Source organism: Haliotis cracherodii, unplaced genomic scaffold (genome assembly GCF_022045235.1).
Source record: "Haliotis cracherodii isolate W230 unplaced genomic scaffold, xgHalCrac1.p SCAF_3, whole genome shotgun sequence".
NCBI classification, from domain to species: domain Eukaryota; kingdom Metazoa; phylum Mollusca; class Gastropoda; order Lepetellida; family Haliotidae; genus Haliotis; species Haliotis cracherodii.
In genome coordinates this window covers 6,454,191-6,473,167 of record NW_027266286.1, presented here as the reverse complement: position 1 = coordinate 6,473,167, position 18,977 = coordinate 6,454,191, and the positions used below count along the sequence as shown (strand labels likewise).

The window sequence follows — 18,977 nt, the reverse complement described above, 5'->3', positions numbered from 1 at the left end:
TACATTACAATGGTAACTCAGTGAGCTAGCACTATAAGTCGGCATCAGTCCGGACTAGTACAAGCAGCCACACAAACACACACACGTACATGCACGTCGCTATATATAAGTGCAATAATCTATGACGCGACGTTAAACCCCATTTCACCTCACCTGTTTACAAGCATACTGCTACATGTGAATGGCGGGGCAGGACATGCTTACAGTTTTCGCTAACACCTGCTGCCATCACTGATGAGTTATCCATCCGAATACTTTTCATAACTATTTTGTCTTTTACGCCCAATGGAACCTGTTTCTGCAGATGATCGAGACAGATTATTCTCTAGCGTTGACGTTTAATATTACAATTAATTGGTAAATATACTAATGGAAGAAACTAACTGTGCTTCAATAAAAATACAGTAAACTACGGATATAACGAACTCAAAGGGACTACTAATTTTGGTTCGTTATAACTGTAGTTCGTTATAAGTATATATACAGCATAACTAAAGCAAATAGTCGGGACAAAAATAGTAAGTTCGCTATATCTGTCAGTTCGTTATAAATATATATTCTGAAATTAAATAATGAAACTTTCACAACATAATTATTCATGAAGAGATGCTCGGGACCTCACATACTGACTGTGGGCACGGGTGGCCCAGTCGTCTAAGGCGCCGCGATTCGCTGTGCAGAGTTGCGTCCCCTGGACACGCCAGAAACCAATGATTGTGGGTTCGAATGCCGATTCGCCCGGATTATGTTTCTAGGTTTGTCAGCACCATACCCGTGCTCGTGGGTTTCACCGAAGTGGTAAACGTCTGAGACCTGCATCACTTAGGGCTTTCCTCCCACATTAAGCTGACACGCCGTGATATAACTGGAATAATGTTAAAAGCGGAGTTAAACCCAACTCACTCACTCACTATAAACACATATACGGTTACCGCGGTCAATGTATTACTTGCACTAAGAAGGATATCGATTATACGGCTTTACAGAATGAACAGTCTGATAACTGTATTTCAGACAAATAGCTTGACAAAACAGACCGTGATAATGCATCCCTTGGCTGTAGTTTTGCTAGATAGAAGACAGGGACAATGGGAATCTAGTTAGTCACGCGTCACGAACAAGATGACGAGATACGGTGATGTGAAAGACAATCACACCACAATAACGTCTTTCCCTTTTGGTGCCATTTCACTTCTCTAACGGGGTGTACCTAGCCAAACTACAGTGTACAGAATACTCACATTTCATGGTAGAATTGGAATCGAAAATTTTGAAGTTCAGTAACAATAACTTTAATTTTTTTTTTTTTTTTTTACATAAGATTTTGTTGTATATTTAACTGATTCTGAATTTCCAATTTTGCTTCACATTTAAAACATACTGCACAAAACCTATTAAAGACCTCTTAAGTCATGTGAATTATTTTAGAGACATTTCACAACATACATTATCGACATGAATTAGGGGCGGTGTGGTAGCCTGGTGGCAAAAGCGTTCGCTCGTCACGCTGAAGACCCGGGATCGATTCCCCACATTGGTATAATAAGTGAAACCAATTCCTGGTGTCCCCCGCTGGAATATTGATAAAAGCGGCGTAAAACTATACTCACTCACTCGACATGAGTTAACCAACGTACATCTGGCATCAACAAAAATGTTTCATTGTGAGAGTACCAACATTTCAGTTCTGAAAATCACTCCATCCTTTGCATGACATTTCGGATATTAGGGATACTATACCATCCGTGAAATACCCGCCACATGTAGAATGACCTTACAGAATGTCACAGCTCAGACAGTGAGGAACCGTTTACGCGATAAAAGTATTCGCGCTAGACGACTAGTTCGAGGGGTCATTTTCACGGACCTGCAGCGTCGACTGCGACGTCAGTGTTTCAAAGTCACAGAACTCGGACACAACTGCGATTGAGACAAGTTTGGTTTAGTGGCGAGTCGCGTTTTATGCTTCGCTGTGCGGGTGGGAGATGTCGTGTTTTATGCTTCGCTGTGCGGGTGGGAGATGTCGTGTTTTATGCTTCGCTGTGCGGGTGGGAGATGTCGTGTTTTATGCTTCGTTGTTCGGGTGGGAGATGTCGTGTTTCATGCTTCGCTGTGCGGGTGGGAGATGTCGTGTTTTATGCTTCGCTGTGCGGTGGGAGATGTCGTGTTTTATGCTTCGCTGTGCGAGTGGGAGATGTCATGTTTTATGCTTCGCTGTGCGGGTGGGAGATGTCGTGTTTTATGCTTCGCTGTGCGGGTGGGAGACGTCGTGTTTTATGCTTCGCCGTGCGGGTGGGAGATGTCGTGTTTTATGCTTCGCTGTGCGGGTGGGAGATGTCGTGTTTTATGCTTCGCTGTGCGGGTGGGAGATGTCGTGTTTTATGCTTCGCTGTGCGGATGGGAGATGTGTTTTATGCTTCGCTGTGCGGGTGTGAGATTTCGTGTTTTATGTTTCGCCGTGCGGGTGGGAGATGTCGTGTTTTATGCTTCGCCGTGCGGGTGGGAGATGTCGTGTTTTATGCTTCGCCGTGCGGGTGAGAGATGTCGTGTTTTATGCTTCACCGTGCGGGTGGGAGATGTCGTGTTTTATGCTTCGCCGTGCGGGTGGGAGATGTGTTTTATGCTTCGCCGTGCGGGTGGGAGATGTCGTGTTTTATGCTTCGCCGTGCGGGTGAGAGATGTCGTGTTTTATGCTTCGCCGTGCGGGTGGGAGATGTCGTGTTTTATGCTTCGCCGTGCGGGTGAGAGATGTCGTGTTTTATGCTTCGCCGTGCGGGTGGGAGATGTCGTGTTTTATGCTTCGCCGTGCGGGTGGGAGATGTGTTTTATGCTTCGCCGTGCGGGTGGGCGATGTCGTGTTTTATGCTTCGCCGTGCGGGTGGGAGACGTTGTGTTTTCAGGCGTTGCAGGGAACGTCATACCCGAAACTGCATACAGGAAGTGGACAGATTTGGCGGTTGGAGCGTAATGATGTGGGCAGCCATCTTCTACACTGTTAGAACAGACTTGGTGCAAGTTCAAGGGAACTTAACGACACAACGTTACACGGATGAGATTGTTCGTCCACACGTCACTTTCCAAGAAGACAACGCCCGACCTCCCACGACAAGACTGACAACAGCCATTATGAGGAATCACAACACCCAGGTCCTGCCATGGTCCTCCAGGTCTCCAGATTTCTACCAATCGAACATTTATGGGATGCACTGGATCAATGACTGCGAGCACGTTAGCAACAACCACAGAACCTCCGCGAGTTGGCACAAGCACTGCAGGAAGAGTGGGGGAAACTGTCTTTGGCTACAACTCGGGATCTGATTGTTTAAAAGACGACACAAGTCACTTTTGAACTCTTCTGGTGACCATACAAAATATTGAGCACAGGTGACCTTCACCTTGAAAATATACTGTTCCGTGTGTGCCATATGAAACCTTGGTCACTGAGAAAAAATTGAGCAAATTTTGAACAATTAATAACCGTCTGTTGATTATTTATATGACATATAAAATATACATCGGATATCACTTTTGCGTTTCTTTTCTTGAAGATTATACGTGTATACGAAATCGCACAGTTGACTCTACCTGATTAAATTACTTAGTTTATCTGGTCCAAGTATAACTGATTTCCTGGATATAAGTAACCTACGCGTAACTGATCTCTTAGTAAGCTGACTTCTAGGTATAACTGATTTCCTTGTAATTTATAACCAGTTATAACTGTCTTTCAAGTTTAAGTGACCTCAAGATATAAATGAACACCAAAGTATAACAAACCTCTTCATATCACTAACTTGCAAAAAGCAACGGACAAAAGTAAAACTGACTACCTACATAGATATGTCTCCAAACTATAAGCCACCTAGCTACTACGTACGTTCTTTGCATAACTGGCCCCTAACGTTCATCACTGTTATCGCATGTTTGGGTTCTAGATTATATGATGTTAGCTGTATCATGAGCCACTGCGTTCTAATTCCTGTGTCATGTACAAGGCCATCGTTAAAACGTGCACACACGTGGTTTATTACTCGATCAATATACTTGGAATTTCAAACGCTGTAATCAATAGAAACGTAACCTAATGATAACAAACCTCACAAGAGCACGCGAACGAAAGTCTGTGAGAGCGCGGATGACGATTGTTACCACTGGCAACATATTCTGTGACAATCAGTCAGTAGGATTGTCATGGCATTTTTACACTGTCAGTGTTATCTGCAGTACACGATCTGTTTGATTTCATGTTGGATTCAATCACTTCTGGCATATTTAACATAAACTTTCTTGACTTGATCTGATGTAGTGCACGTAAGTGCTATCAGTACACTCAAAGGGGAACCGTACACCATTACGGGAACTGTACACCATAACGGGAACTGTACACCATTACGGGAACTGTACACTCAGAGGGGAACTGTACACCCAAAGGGGAGCTGTACACCCACAGGGAAACTGTACACCCAAAGGGGAACCATACACCATTACGGGCACTGTACACCCAAAGGGGAACTGTACACCATTACGGGAACTGTACACCATTACGGGAACTTACACTCAAAGGGGAACTGTCCACTAAAAGGGGAACTGTACACCCAAATGGGAACCGTACACCCAAAGGGGAACCGTACACCATTACGGGAACTGTACACTCAAAGGGGAACTGTACACCCAAAGGGGAACTGTACACCATTATGGGAACTGTACACTCAAAGGGGAACTGTACACTCAAAGGGGAACTGTACACTCAAAGGGTAACTGTACACCATTACCGGAACTGTACACCAAAAGCGGAACTGTACACCATTACGGGAACTGTACACCATTACGGGAACTGTACACTCAAAGGGGAACTGTACACTCAAAGGGGAACCGTACACCCAAAAGGGAACTGTACACCCAAAGGGGAACTGTACACCCAAAGGGGAACAGTACACCATTACGGGAACTGTACACTCAAAGGGGAGCTGTACACTCAGAGGGGAACAGTACACCATTACGGGAACTGTACATTCAAAGGGGAACTGTACACAATTACGGGAACTGTACACTCAAAGGGGAACTATACAATCAAAGGGGAACTGTACACTCAAAGGGGAACTGTACACTCAAAGGGGAACCGTACACCATTACGGGAACTGTACACCATTACGGGAACTGTACACCATTACGGGAACTGTACACTCAAAGGGGAACTGTACACTCAAAGGGGAACTGTACACCATTACGGGAACTGTACACCATTACGGGAACTGTACACCATTACTGGAACTGTACACCATTACGGGAACTGTACACCATTACGGGAACTGTACACCCAAAGGGGAACTGTACACCATTACGGGAACTGTACACCATTACGGGAACTGTACACCATTACGGGAACTGTACACCCAAAGGGGAACAGTACACCATTACGGGAACTGTACACCATTACGGGAACTGTACACAATTACGGTAACCATACACCATTATGGGAACTGTACACCATTACGGGAACTGTACACCCAAAGGGGAACAGTACACTCAAAGGGGAACAGTACACTCAAAGGGGAACTGTACACTCAGAGGGGAACTGTACACCCAAAGGGGAACAGTACACCCAAAGGGGAACAGTACACCCAAAAGGGAACTGTCTCATGTCGAGTGAGTGAGTATAGTTTTACGCCGCTTTTATCAATATTCCAGCGGGGGACAGCGCTTCATTTATTATACCCATGTGGGGAATCGATCTTCAGCGTGACGAGCGAACGCTTTTGCCACCAGGCTACCACACCGCCCCTAATTCATGTCGATAATGTATGTTGTGAAATGTCTCTAAAATAATTCACATGACTTAAGAGGTCTTTAATTAGGAGATAAATACTATGTGTGTGTTGGTTTGCTATGGTGGTTGTGATTTTGGTAATTAACGTACACCGGCAATGAGACGCAAATACCATCACGTATATTTCAGCTGCGATACCTAAATACTTGAATTCCTCATACATTTTAGAATCAAATGCCAAATGGTCTTTGTCACCAATACAAATTGTCTAAATGCAATGAAGCAAAATAAATGAGGTGTGAAAACGGACGCTGAAAAAACTGCACTTGTTGGAAATGTACATTGGCTCGAGATCTGCATTTTCGGAATATACCAGGGAAGAGAATCGTAGGAAGAATTAGGGAATTAAATATATATACATTGCAATAATTTGATATTTTCAACAGAACTTGTCGAAGTTCCCGTCCTGTGTGACGCCATGACTGACGCAAAATCACGCACTACGACATCGGTATTTATCAGAATTTCTGACTATTTACGTTGGTTTCAATGAAAAATACAACAACAAAAAACAGTACACAGATTGTCAGAATGTTTCTGATTACTTACATGTCACATTTATGTATATACGATCCCTGAATCAACGAAAGTCCCCTCGTAAAATCCCGCGCACTGTTGACAGTCAACACGCCATTTTGTAAAACTCGGTCACCGGTAGTGATGTCAAACTTCAACATATTTGTTATACATATTTGGTAATTTCTCTGAGGTTGGTTGGTTGGTTGTTTAACGCCGCACTCAGCAATATTCCAGCTATATGACGGCAGTCTGTAAATAATCGAGTCTGGACCAGACAATCCAGTGATTGACATCATGAGCATCGATCCACGTGAAGGTCCTTGAATGAAAGTACACACGATCATTGTTAACTGCTTTTTACTGTTTCATGATGTAGATCTTGCTTATCTTTTGTACATTTTTTTCACACAATTAATTTCACTTTGGATATTAATTTTAATTAAAAATTTAAAATCCCAATAATTCCCATGAATAGAGAAAATCAAAATATTTGTTATGAATGTTAATTTTGTATTTCAATTTGCGTCCATTGTTAATTAGTATGCAAAAAATACTGAGTAATTATGTATTCCTACACAGTGATTCGGTCGCTTGCTTCAGGGAATGCAAATCATATTGTCACCCTTTGACATTTAGTCATGTGACCCAAATTAGCCAATCACAACACAGAACACTCTTTCTATCGGTTTACCACCAGGTTTCTATAGGTTTACGAACGCTTTTGCCACCAGGCTACCACACCGCCCCTAATTCATGTCGATAATGTATGTTGTGAAATGTTTCTAAAATAATTCACATGACTTAAGAGGTTTTATGCATTATATTTTACATGTGAAGCTATATTGAAATTCAGGATCAGTTAAATATACGATAAAATCTTATCTAAAAAACCAACCTTTTAATTTCTTATTACTGAACTTTAAGTTTGAATAAATTCAAAATTTTCAGGTCAAATTCAAAACTACGCTGTAGTTTGGTTAGGTACACCCCGTTAGAGAAGTAAAACACCACCAAAGGGAAAGACGTTATTGTGATGTGATTGTCTCTTACATCACCGTATCTCGTCATCTTGTTCGTGACGCGTGACTAACTAGATTCCCATTGTCCATGTCTTCTATCTAGCAAAACCACAGCCAAGGGATGCATTATCACGGTCTGTTTTGTCAAGCTATTTGTCTGAAATACAGTTATCAGACTGTTCATTCTGTAAAGCCATATAATCGATATCCTTCATAGTGTCAGTAATGAATTGATCGCGGTAACCGTATATGTGTTTATATATTTCGTAAAATATAACCCAAAGTGATGCAGGCCCCAAACATTTACCTCATTGGTAAAACCCACGAGCAGGGCGCTGAGAAACATCGAAACATAATCGGTGCGAACCGGGATTCGAACCAACGTTTATAGGTTTCTGGCATGCCTAAGGAACTCTGCACAGCTAATTGCCGCGCCTTAGATGACTGGGCCATCCATGCCTCTATATGTGACAAAGATTGTTTTTTGTTTAAGGCCGCACTCAGCAATATTCCAGCTATATGACGGCGGTCTGTAAATTATCGAGTCTGGACCAGACGATCCAGTGATTGACATCATGAACATCAATCTACGAAATTGGGATACGATGACATGCATCAGCCAAGTCAGCAAGCCTGACCACCCCATTCCGTTAGTCGCTTCTTACGACAAGCATGGGTTGCTGAAGACCTATTCTAACCCGGTTTCGAGCTATATGACGGCGGTCTGTCCATAATCGATACTGGACCAGACAATCCAGTGATTAACATCATGAGCATCTATCCACACAGTTGGTTGGTTTGTTGTTTAACGCCGCACTCAGCACTATTCCAGCTTTATGAAGGCGGTCCTTAAATAATCGAGTCTTGACCAGACAATCCAGTGATTGACATCATGAGCATCGATCCACTCAATTGGGTTCGATGACATGGCACCGACCAAGTCAGCGAGCCTGACCACCCGATTCCGATAGTCGCCTCTTTTACGGCAATTCACGGGTTGTACCCATGTGGGAATCGAACCCGGGCAGTCGGCGTGACGACCAAACGCATTAAACACCACAAGGATACCCCCACCTCTCATTATCCACTGAACCATTGGACACTTGAAACTGAACTGGAATGTAGTGATGGACCCAGACAAAGTGGTCTCTTTAAAATTGGCTCACAATATATACATTCTAAGGGACCGACAGGTCTTTCAATAATTTTCCATTACTTAAAAAAACTCGGTATACTCTCCTTTGACCCTCAGATAATACATTTTTGCTCGTGTGGTACTTTATACATATTGTACATAATTCTTTGATAATTTGTTTTTCATAATCATCATTATGATTAAAATGCATTAAAATAATAAGTTGCTTGGCAATTCACGGTCGACCATCCACTGTATTACATCTCCATTCTATTATGATCAATACAGCTAAAAATTACCATTTATTATTACAAAATTTGCGAAATTTATAAAAATTCCAAGTTATATTACGGAGAGGGGCGTCAAAATCGGCTCAGCATGGTGTACCCATGTGGTGAATTAATCGGTGTGACGAGTCAACGCTTTAACCTCGCTGGACCAGCCCCACCGCCAATGGCTTTGTCGGTTAAGATTATTTATATAAACATACGTCAAATCAGGTTAGAAGTGTTGTATATTTCATGCAGGTGTTCACCAGAATAGTCACATGATGTCATGGTTACGATTTTAGCCAATCGGGAAACACTTCCATTGCACGAGTTTTTCCTGCGCGTAATCCAGACTCTAAGGATCGAAGCAGACGACGCTTACTTTATCAAATGCACCGATGCATGTTAAATTAATTTCAATAAGCTGTTTAGAATTCATTTAAAATCGAGATTACAATGGGCTTAGAACCCTATTTCTCATGTTTATATTATTCACGCGCTACTTTGAACGCTGCGTTTAAAACTTTGGAATTTCATGTGTATTATGAAGACTTTTCACGAAGAAACATTTTTCAGCTTGATTACCAGCCCTGCCGTGTTTTCACTTTGGAGAGGACGTTGAACAAAACGACATGGTAAGTGCAGAAATATGTAATTAAACAATCTGTTGGTGAACATATAATTATGTAAACGAATAATTGCTGTGGCTGTAACGATTCGCAGATGATGTGATGTTATATATTCGATACAAAACAACACCAGGCCGGTAAGAGCGTGTCTCTGTCACTCTATGTGCGCGCGTGTGTACGTGCGTGTGTGTGGAGGGAGGTTGGGGAGATTGTCCCATGTCGTCAATGAATGAAGCATATAATTTAATGTTAGAATACAGTATGTACATAAAACATATTGATTCTAAATTCTGTTTATGTTCTTACACCTATGTCGTTGGTGTTTTCAACTTTACCAATTACACAATTAAAATTACATTTCAACCGCATTACGACCGGAAGACCAAGGGTGGGTTTCGCACATTGTACCCAATCTTGGTACAAAGCCCGGATTTTCGTCACGGGAGCGAACGTTTTAACATGGTTTCTCCATACACCACGAATGTTGTAAACAAGAGAAAACAGTTTCATTGCCGTCCTAACGGCTTCCTCAACACATATATGCAGTGTTAACATACCATTTCTAAACTACACCCGAACGAACAAGTGGTATATCATTTATCAGGGTATTTTTAGATAATGAATGAACGAATGAATGAATGAATGAGTATAGTTTTTTACGCCGCTTTTAGCAAAATTCCAGCAATATCACGGCAGGGACACCAGAAATGGGCTTCACACATTGTACCCATGTCGGGATTCGAACCCGCGCGCGAACACTATACACACACCGAATTATTATTTTTTTTATTTAATTTGTCACAGATTAATCTAGAATATATGCTGTATAATATAATGAAATTTGAAATTGCCGAGAATACTGTCGATGCATTGAATGGCCTAAGGGGTAAAGCTAGATTGTTTTTACATTTTGATGTATAGTGCTCAAACAGAAGTGTGTTACTGATCGTGATATAAAGATCAGCTGTCAAGGTCATCGGTTGTTTTGCAGTTTGTACATTGATCACTGTGGTGTTTAGTTGCAGAGTTTAGATCTGCAATGGCTCTGTGAATTCTTGAACTTAGTTTGTCTAAAGGGGTCGAGTTATAAAAAATGGGCAATTTAGTAATACTTTAAGTGTGAAGGGATTTATGTCCATATAGATTTAAAATTTGGAATATAAATTTTGAAATTTTGAAATTAAATGCTAATTACATGTTTGTTTTTTAAATCTAGTGATTGATATCATGAGCATAAACAAAGTCAGAGAGCCTGACCACCCGATCCCGTTAGTCGCCTTTTACGACAAGCATTGTCACCTTTTACGGCAAGCATGGGTTGCTGAAGACCTATTCTATCCCGGATCTTCACGGGTCCAATGTGATATTAAATATATCAACTTGTGCTGATATATTTGATATCAAAAGACACTCGGGTCAGAATCTCTATATCAACAAACTCCTGTCATCCACTATGCTGTGTCCACTCCACAAGTGTGTCGGACAAGTGCTCCTTAAATCCCACATGCACATGTTCCCTTCCCATCAGTCACACTTGTCTCAAATTACACCCGATGTTCCTTAAACTTGTTGTCCGGATTAAATTGTAACGCCGGTTCTCTTGTCATTCCTGGTTTCGGCTGTCTCATATCGCGGGTCATTCATTCCGACACTGTCACAAAGTTTACCGCCCATGCGACTGATTCCGTCAAAATTATCGTCTATCTCTCGCTTCCGTGGGATAAACATTTGAACGGAGGAGGCGTTGCACGGTACATGAGAAGCACTGCCATACAATCGCAACCATACATTTGACATTCCGGAATGTTCGTTTGTTCAGTTTTCAAAATTTTAATCGAGAACTGTGTAAACATATTTTTCAAGCGTAGTTTGAAATGGAAGTCGCCAGGCCGGAGAAAGCTGCTTTCTAATTGGTTGATGTGACCTGTAATGGGATGTCCTCAGCTCTTTGTTTAGCGACAGCGAGAACTTCGATCTGAATTAAATGAGATTGGACATTTTTCGAATGACACATGAAACAGTTGACAGTTTTTCCGTGTTTCCTCTTATCAGTGTGAAATGCATGCCTATGCTGATGCACGGCGGCGACTTGTCTGTCAGTGACGAGATCTTGTCAAAACAAGTCTTGTTTAAAAAACCCCGATGAACCTTTTTAGCAACTTGTCTTCTATTATCAATGCTAGATAGTTTACGCTGTAGAATAACCCACTCGGTAGGAGTGATTATGGAAAAAATGTCACTCGTAAAATTAATGTTTTCAGTTCCTCGCTAAAGCAACATTTATTTCACGGCGTGGGTTATTCTATGAGTATTTCATTTCTCCATAGGGACGGAGGGGTAGCCCAGTGGTTAAAACGTTTGCTCGTCACGCTGAAGACCCGCGTTCGATTCTCCACATTGGCACAATGTGTGAAGCCCATTTATGGTGTCCCCCATCGTGATATTGCTGGAATATTTCTAAAAGCGGCGTAGATCCATACTCACTCCTCCCTACACCTCAAATATGATCATGTCATGGAATGTCATCTATAATTTTCTTACCTTAAAGGTGCAGGCGGGCAAACCTGTCATGGCGTATTTCACCATACGAAATGTTTGGGTTCAGTTTTCTTTTAATTGCTTCTGTCATTTTCTTGTTCGTTTCTTGATTGTGCAAATGTAGTAGCAACCGCAGGGTGAACATGTAGTTTCCGGGTGGCATCGCATCTTGGAAGTAGCTCTTGCGGCTCATCTCCCTGTGTAATTGTTCTTCTACTTGCGAATGTATTGTGCCTTTCATTTCGGGAACAAACGTTATATGCCTTAGCAATTCCTCTTCCGATTTTGTATTTCCTTCATGAAATCTATCAAACAAAAATAACGTTTCCTTTGAGGTTTGCAAGTCAGTGTCGGAGTCCAGAGCATTGGCTGGAGCCTCTGTTAGCCATTCTTTCATGTACGGAAAACTCTTAGAAAATATCCCTTCTTTAACTTTCTGTATGTTCTCAGCAGCTGCTTCGGCCAAGCGTCCCTCGTTGGGAGAGAACATGTTCTTTCACCGCTTGTTTCCATGGCGTGACAATAGGGGCTAGTCACTTATGACGACTTGCGGTTGACTTGGCAGATCGATGTGGTCATTCAGGCCGCAGTATGTTTGTTTGCTTGTTTGTTTTTCAACGCCGCACTCAGCAATATTCCAGCTATATGACAGCGTCTGTAAATAATCAAGTCTGGACCAGACAATCCAGTGATTGATATTATGAGCATCGATCCACGCAATTGGGATCGATGACATGCATCAACCAAGTCAGCGAGCCTGACCACCCGAACCCGTTAGTCGCCTTTTACGACAAGCATAGTCCCCTTTTACGGCAAGCATGGGCTGTTGAAGACCTATTCTACCCCGGAATCTTCACGGGTCGATTCAGCACACGACCATATGTTAATATGAAGTGACCTGAAACAGCATGGAAGTAGAATAATCTTAAGAATGTGTATACTCTTCAATAGCCATTTTGAGTGAATACATATTAGCTTTGAATATTATTAGGAGCCTTTTCTACTGCGTTACAACATTCATTTCTGGTTAGTTAAGCATTGCATGAATGCTGCATTCATGCGGTGCAGTTCTTCGGGCTTTTTTCTGTGAATTTCCATGTTTTCATCATGCATTGTTTTAAATGCGGCTAGCCTTTTCTTTCTTTTTTTTGCTGATCCATGTGTCCCTTGAACCACATGGGTCGAGTTGATTTTCGGAAACCTGATTTTTCTTAAGGCTTCCGAAAACAGAACTTTATATCCAAACTTTCGCATTTCACTAGCTATGATACGCCAAACGGATGGTTTCTTCGCAGGTTTGGTAAACTTGTCTTTGTGCTCCCTGTACTTCTCCAAAAGCAGGCTCGGGTGGTCAGTCTCGCTGACTTGGTTGATGAACGTCATCGATCCCTATTGCGTGGATCCATGCTCATGATGTAAATCACTGGATTGTCTGGGCCAGACTCGATTATTTACAGACCGCCGTCATAAAGCTGGAATATTGCTGAGTGCAGCGTTAAACAACAAACCAACCAACCAACCAAAAGCAGCTTTGTTGAATGGCAGTTCCATTCAAATCCTGTCTGTGAAAAAATACTTCAAGAAATGAAAGCATATGGTGACCACATTAGAACAAGAATACTGGTATTTTGTTTGATTGTTGTTTAACACAGCATCCTATAATATTCCAGCTGTAGGATGAATCAAGTATGGACCAGACAATCCAGTGATTGACAACATGTGCATCGTTCTTTCACTGCAATTGAGATACGATGACATGCATTAACTGAGGCATGAAGATCCGAGTTAAAATAGGTCTTCAGCTACCCATGCATGTCGTAACAGGCGTCTGTGGTTGTCGTAAGAGGCGACTAACTGAAACAGGTGGTCAGGCTTGCTGACTTTTTAGATGGATTTCATCGTATCCCAACGTGAAGATCCGGGTTAGAATAGGTCTTCAGCAACCCCCGCTTGAGTAAAAGGCGACTATGCTTGTCTCAAAGGCGACTAACGGGATCGGGTGGTCAGGCTCGCTGACTTGGGTAATGCATGTCATCGATCCCAATTGCGCGGATCGATGTTCATGATGTAAATCACTGGATTGTCTGGTCCAGACTCGGTTATTTACAGACCGCCGTCATATAGCTGGAATATTGCTGAGTGCGGCGTTATACAACAAACCAAACCAAACCAAACCAAAACCCAATGGCGTAGATTAATGCTCACGATGTCAATCACTGGATTGTCTGGTCCAAACTTGATTATTTACAGACCACCGCCATATAGCTGGTATATTGCTGAGTGCAGCGTTAAACAATACACAAACTTAATTATTAACTGAGTCAGCTTGCCGATCCTGTAAGTCGCCTCTCACGACAAGCATGGTTTGCTGCAGATCAAAGAATACTGATTAAGAAAAATAATAATTCTGATTTGATATGATCATATTCATATAGTAATATGTTGGTTAATCTATGATCTCTTAGCATTTGAAATTACTTGACATACTGAAAGGACGCTGGAATTTGTTCTTCAAGAGTAATGGAGACTGTCACAAGTCTCATTTCACTCACTAACTGCAGGCCTACATAATCTATTTTCGGGGCATGGGTGGCTCAGTCGGCTAAGGTGCTGCAATTAACTGTGCAGAGTTTTTGTTCCTTGGGCACGAATCCTTCTTCGCCCCGATTATGTTTCTAGGTTTGTAACGCCGCTTTTAACATTATTCCATTTATATCACGGCGTGTCAGCTAAATGTGGTAGGAAAGCCCGAAGTGATGCAGGTCTCAGACGTTTACCACTTCGGTGAAACCCACGAGCACGGGTATGGTGCTGACAAACCTAGAAACATAATCGGGGCGAACCGGGATTCGAACCCACAATCATAGGTTTCTGGCGTGCCCAAGGGACGCAACTCTGCATAGCGAATCGCGGCGCCTTAGACGACTGGGCCATCCGTACCCCCTTAGAATTATGAACAGATTGACCTTGAATATGTTATTTTAATTGTTCATAGTTCTTTCCAAAAAATAATTTCGTATCTAGCAGTGGTCGCGCTGGTCTGATTCGTAAGTTTTGAAGACTAAGTGCAGTAATAAAATAAAAAATGAGAAAACTTTCAAAGAAATAAAAATGTGACTAACGGTATTCTGCCGGGTAGCCTAATGGTTAAAGCGTTCGCTCGTCATGCCGAAGACCCGGGTTCGATTCCGACGTGGGTACAATATGTGAAGCCCATTTCTGGTGTCCCCCGCCGTGATATTCCTGGAATATTGCTAAAAGCGCCGTAAAACCATACTCACTCATTCACTCCTGAGTAGTGCAATTTGTTAAGTTATCCTTTAATCATAGTTGAGAGAATTAACAGAAGTTTGCTTTCTGTTTGAATGAAAGTTATGAACATTTGCTATCAGAGTACTTTAAAGTAAAAGGGAGTAAATGATACTTTCATTTCGTGTAAATATACTCCAACTCACGAGAGGATTAATACAGATGATGGAATCAAAGCTGCACCAATCAGTTAGTACATTTAATCCATGGGTGAATGTACACCAATGATTTTTCCCAGTCAGTGTTAGATTGCTCATTATGTGGGGGTAAACATTGTCAGAACATCCCTGCACAATCACAGATGTGCCTTGGCCCATTTCCTCCATTAGGATGTCGTTTGACGAGTGCTCTGACACCTCATATGAAGATAAAACCTCCATACTGATATATCGGTGTTAAAAAAAGTTTTTGTTATCATTATTAGTTACATGGCCCTGTGCATAAATATTACATAGCACGTAATCTCCGCTATGAAAATAATGAGGTTACGGTGATATAATGCCTGACAGATTGAAATAGGAACCGTTTTGTCCGTGGATTGGCGCTTTGCAACGCACCCGTGTACCCACAACATGTGAAAAGGGTCTAATAAATTCTTATGACGTCATTCCTTTATCAATCGGCACCCATGACGTCATATTGGAGTGCCGTATACCTGAAAGGAAGTATTATACTCAAAGGGAAACAGTTCAAGAGAAGAGGAGAACAAGGGGAAGAGTACTCTCAAAGGAGAACAGAGCACCTAACGGGGAACAACAGTACACTCAAGGAAAACAGGACAATCAAAGCGGCCGTGAAACAGTCCTCTCGTATTTTTGCAGTTAAGGACACTACAGGGCAAAAATATTTTCCATATGACCAGCTCCTGCGTTGAACATGTCATCTGAGACATCGCTTATACAGGACCAGTGTCAAAAAATGATCTCACGCCATATACTATGTCTTTGGACGAGTGTCAAACCACACTGTCACGCCATATATAATGGCCTTGGACGAGTGTTAAACCACACTGTCACGCTCAATGCAATTTTATTTGCACCAGTGTTAAGTCAGTCTGGCCATTCCCCTTCATACCGGATATAGGGGCGGTCGGGTAGCCTAGTGGTTAAAGCGTTCGCTCGTCACGCCGAAGACCCGGGTTCGGGTCCCGACATGGGTACAATGTGTAAACCCCATTTCTGTTGTACCCCGCCATGATTTTGCTGGAATATTGCTAAAAGCGGCGTAAAACCATACTCACTCACTCACTCATACCGGATATATAGTGGAGATCTGTTATCTGCAGCAACGGGTTGAGGGTGTGCAGAGTAGCTATGTCTTCTATCCTGGCGCTACTTATGGAAATATATTGTCCCCGAAAATCCTTCAAAAATATAATTATACTTAGACAGAAATTACCTGCCACAAACATTACATTGTTGCAAGTTGTTTTTCGTTTAAAACAATCAGGCTCATAGTTATCAATTAAAAAAGGTATCTGGTCTTGAAGCTGTAGCTGCAACAATATCTAATCACGATACAAAGTCCCGCTTATTCGTAGATTTTGTTCGTGTGTTTGTTGTTGAACGCCGCACTCAGCAATGTAACAGCTATATGACGGTAGTCTGTAAATAAACGAGTCTGGACCAGACAATCCAGTGACTGACATGATCATCGATCCACGCAATTGGTATACGATTCCATGCATCAACCAATTCAGCGAGTCTGACCACCCGATCCCGTTAGTCGCCCCTGTCGACAAGCATAGTAGATACAACACTACCTCATCAAAGATATGTAAAAGGCGTGTAAGGATTACCGGATGGTACTGGACATCAGATACCTTCAAGCATCGGTGTGAATGCGTCATATGTATTTGTTGTTACCATGGCGATAACAGGTTGATCACCGTGTGGTTTCTTTAATAGATACAAATAGCTTCTTAGTGTTATTCAAAGGAATATCAATATTAAGCTACATCTAACTGGGTTCTTAATGCTTATACAAATCATCTAATAAATGCTGCTATTTGTTCTTTTGATAAAAACATACCATGCGTTCCTTATGTTTAGACTGGCTATTTATATATTCTAGAGCAGTTAATAGGGGCCTTGAATCTGCTGTAAACAGTGAAGAGTCATCTGGTAATCTAGCTATTATAGTTCTGGATCCAATGATGGTGGCGCTGGCAACAGCACCTCCATCCTTGGATCCATCTGTAAATATTGATTTGTAAGTATTATATTCGCTTCTTAACTGATTATAATCTTGTAGATATTTTAGTTGATTAGTGTCAGATTTCTTTAGTTTAAATAATGTAAGATCCACCCGTGGCTTTACCAATTGTCAAGGAGGAGAAGGCAAAAAAGGCGGAAAGGAGATATATTTTCGAGTTCACTTTTTGCAGCAGAAATGAAAGGTTTGATTCTGATTCCCAGTGGTGGAATAAGGGATGACTTTTCATTGAAAAGATCCTCATAAAGAGGATTAAAAACGCAGTTGTAAGCTGGATTAGACGTATTTGAATATAATTTAGTTACGTATTGTAAAGATAGTTTTATACGGCGGTGTTTAAGAGAAGGTTCATCATCATCATCAATGTACAAACTGTCAATAGGAGATGTTCTAAAAGACCCAAGACAGAGTCTCAGACCTTGATGGTGGACGGAATCTAAGGTTTAAGATTGCTTTTACAGGCTCCACCATAGATGATGGAGCCATAGTCGAGTTTAGAACGGACAAGTGATCTATATAAGTGAAGGAGGGTCGTCTGATCTACTCCCCACTTGGAATGAGAAACTACCTTTCATAAATCTAGTGCCTTCAAACATATAGCTTTTAAATATTAAATATGTGGTAAGAAAGTAAGGTGATGATCAAAAATTATACCCAGTCCCTGGGTTTATATTTTCGACAGAAATGGATTCAATTGGTTTTAGAATTAGACAACTTAAAGCCGTTCTGCTCTGCCCAAATATTGATTTTATTTAAACAAACTTGTAACTGTCTTTCAATCGTGTGCATATTTTTACCTCGACATGATATATTAAAATCGTCAACAAATAACGACCCATCAACAGAGTCATTCAATACCTTAGCTAAATTATTTATCTTTATACTAAACAACGTTACTGATATACCGGTGCCCCTAGGAGTGTGCGTTTGGAGGTTGGAGGTTGGAAAAAGACGTTTTTCAGCCTAGTTTGGCTCGTTTGGGGTCATTTTGACCTAAACTGGTCTTACCTAGGGTTAGAGTCGAAAATCGAGCTAACGGGTATGGTTAGGGATAACCCTAGGGGGTTAGCTAGGTTAGGTCGATTTTGCTTTTTTTCGATCTTTCGGTGGATTTTTGGAGGTCCCGCGGCAGGGTCGAGTCGTTGCTGAGCGTTGGTGGTGTTTTTGATGTCTGCAGTTCCCCGTTGTCGTGCGCGCGCGTGCGTTTTGTGGCGTTTTTGGAGCGTTTTGTTTGCGCCGCAACTAGAGTTAGACAGTGCAATTTATTTTGGTTAATCTTATTTCATTATTTTGGGATTTGTTATCGTTTACTGTGATTGCTATGGTCTTTGTGCGCTGTTTGTTTTGTTGGGGAGTGGTTTGTGTTCTGTTGTGGTTGGTTTTGTTTGGTACTCTTTTGTGTCATTTTAGAGCACGTCTCCAAAGGTTTTACTCAATATTTAATATAAAATACATTGCTGAAAATAAAATATATTGTAAATAAGCTTTCCTCACTCCTTGTAGCTTTAGCGTTGCATA

The 18,977-nt window shown here is 41.7% G+C and overlaps 1 pseudogene; it reads right to left on the bottom strand.

Annotated features, from left to right (window-relative positions):
* Positions 1-11,940: 11,940 nt before the first annotated feature.
* On the bottom strand, positions 11,941-13,319 carry LOC139475187 (uncharacterized; annotated as a pseudogene).
* Positions 13,320-18,977: the final 5,658 nt, after the last annotated feature.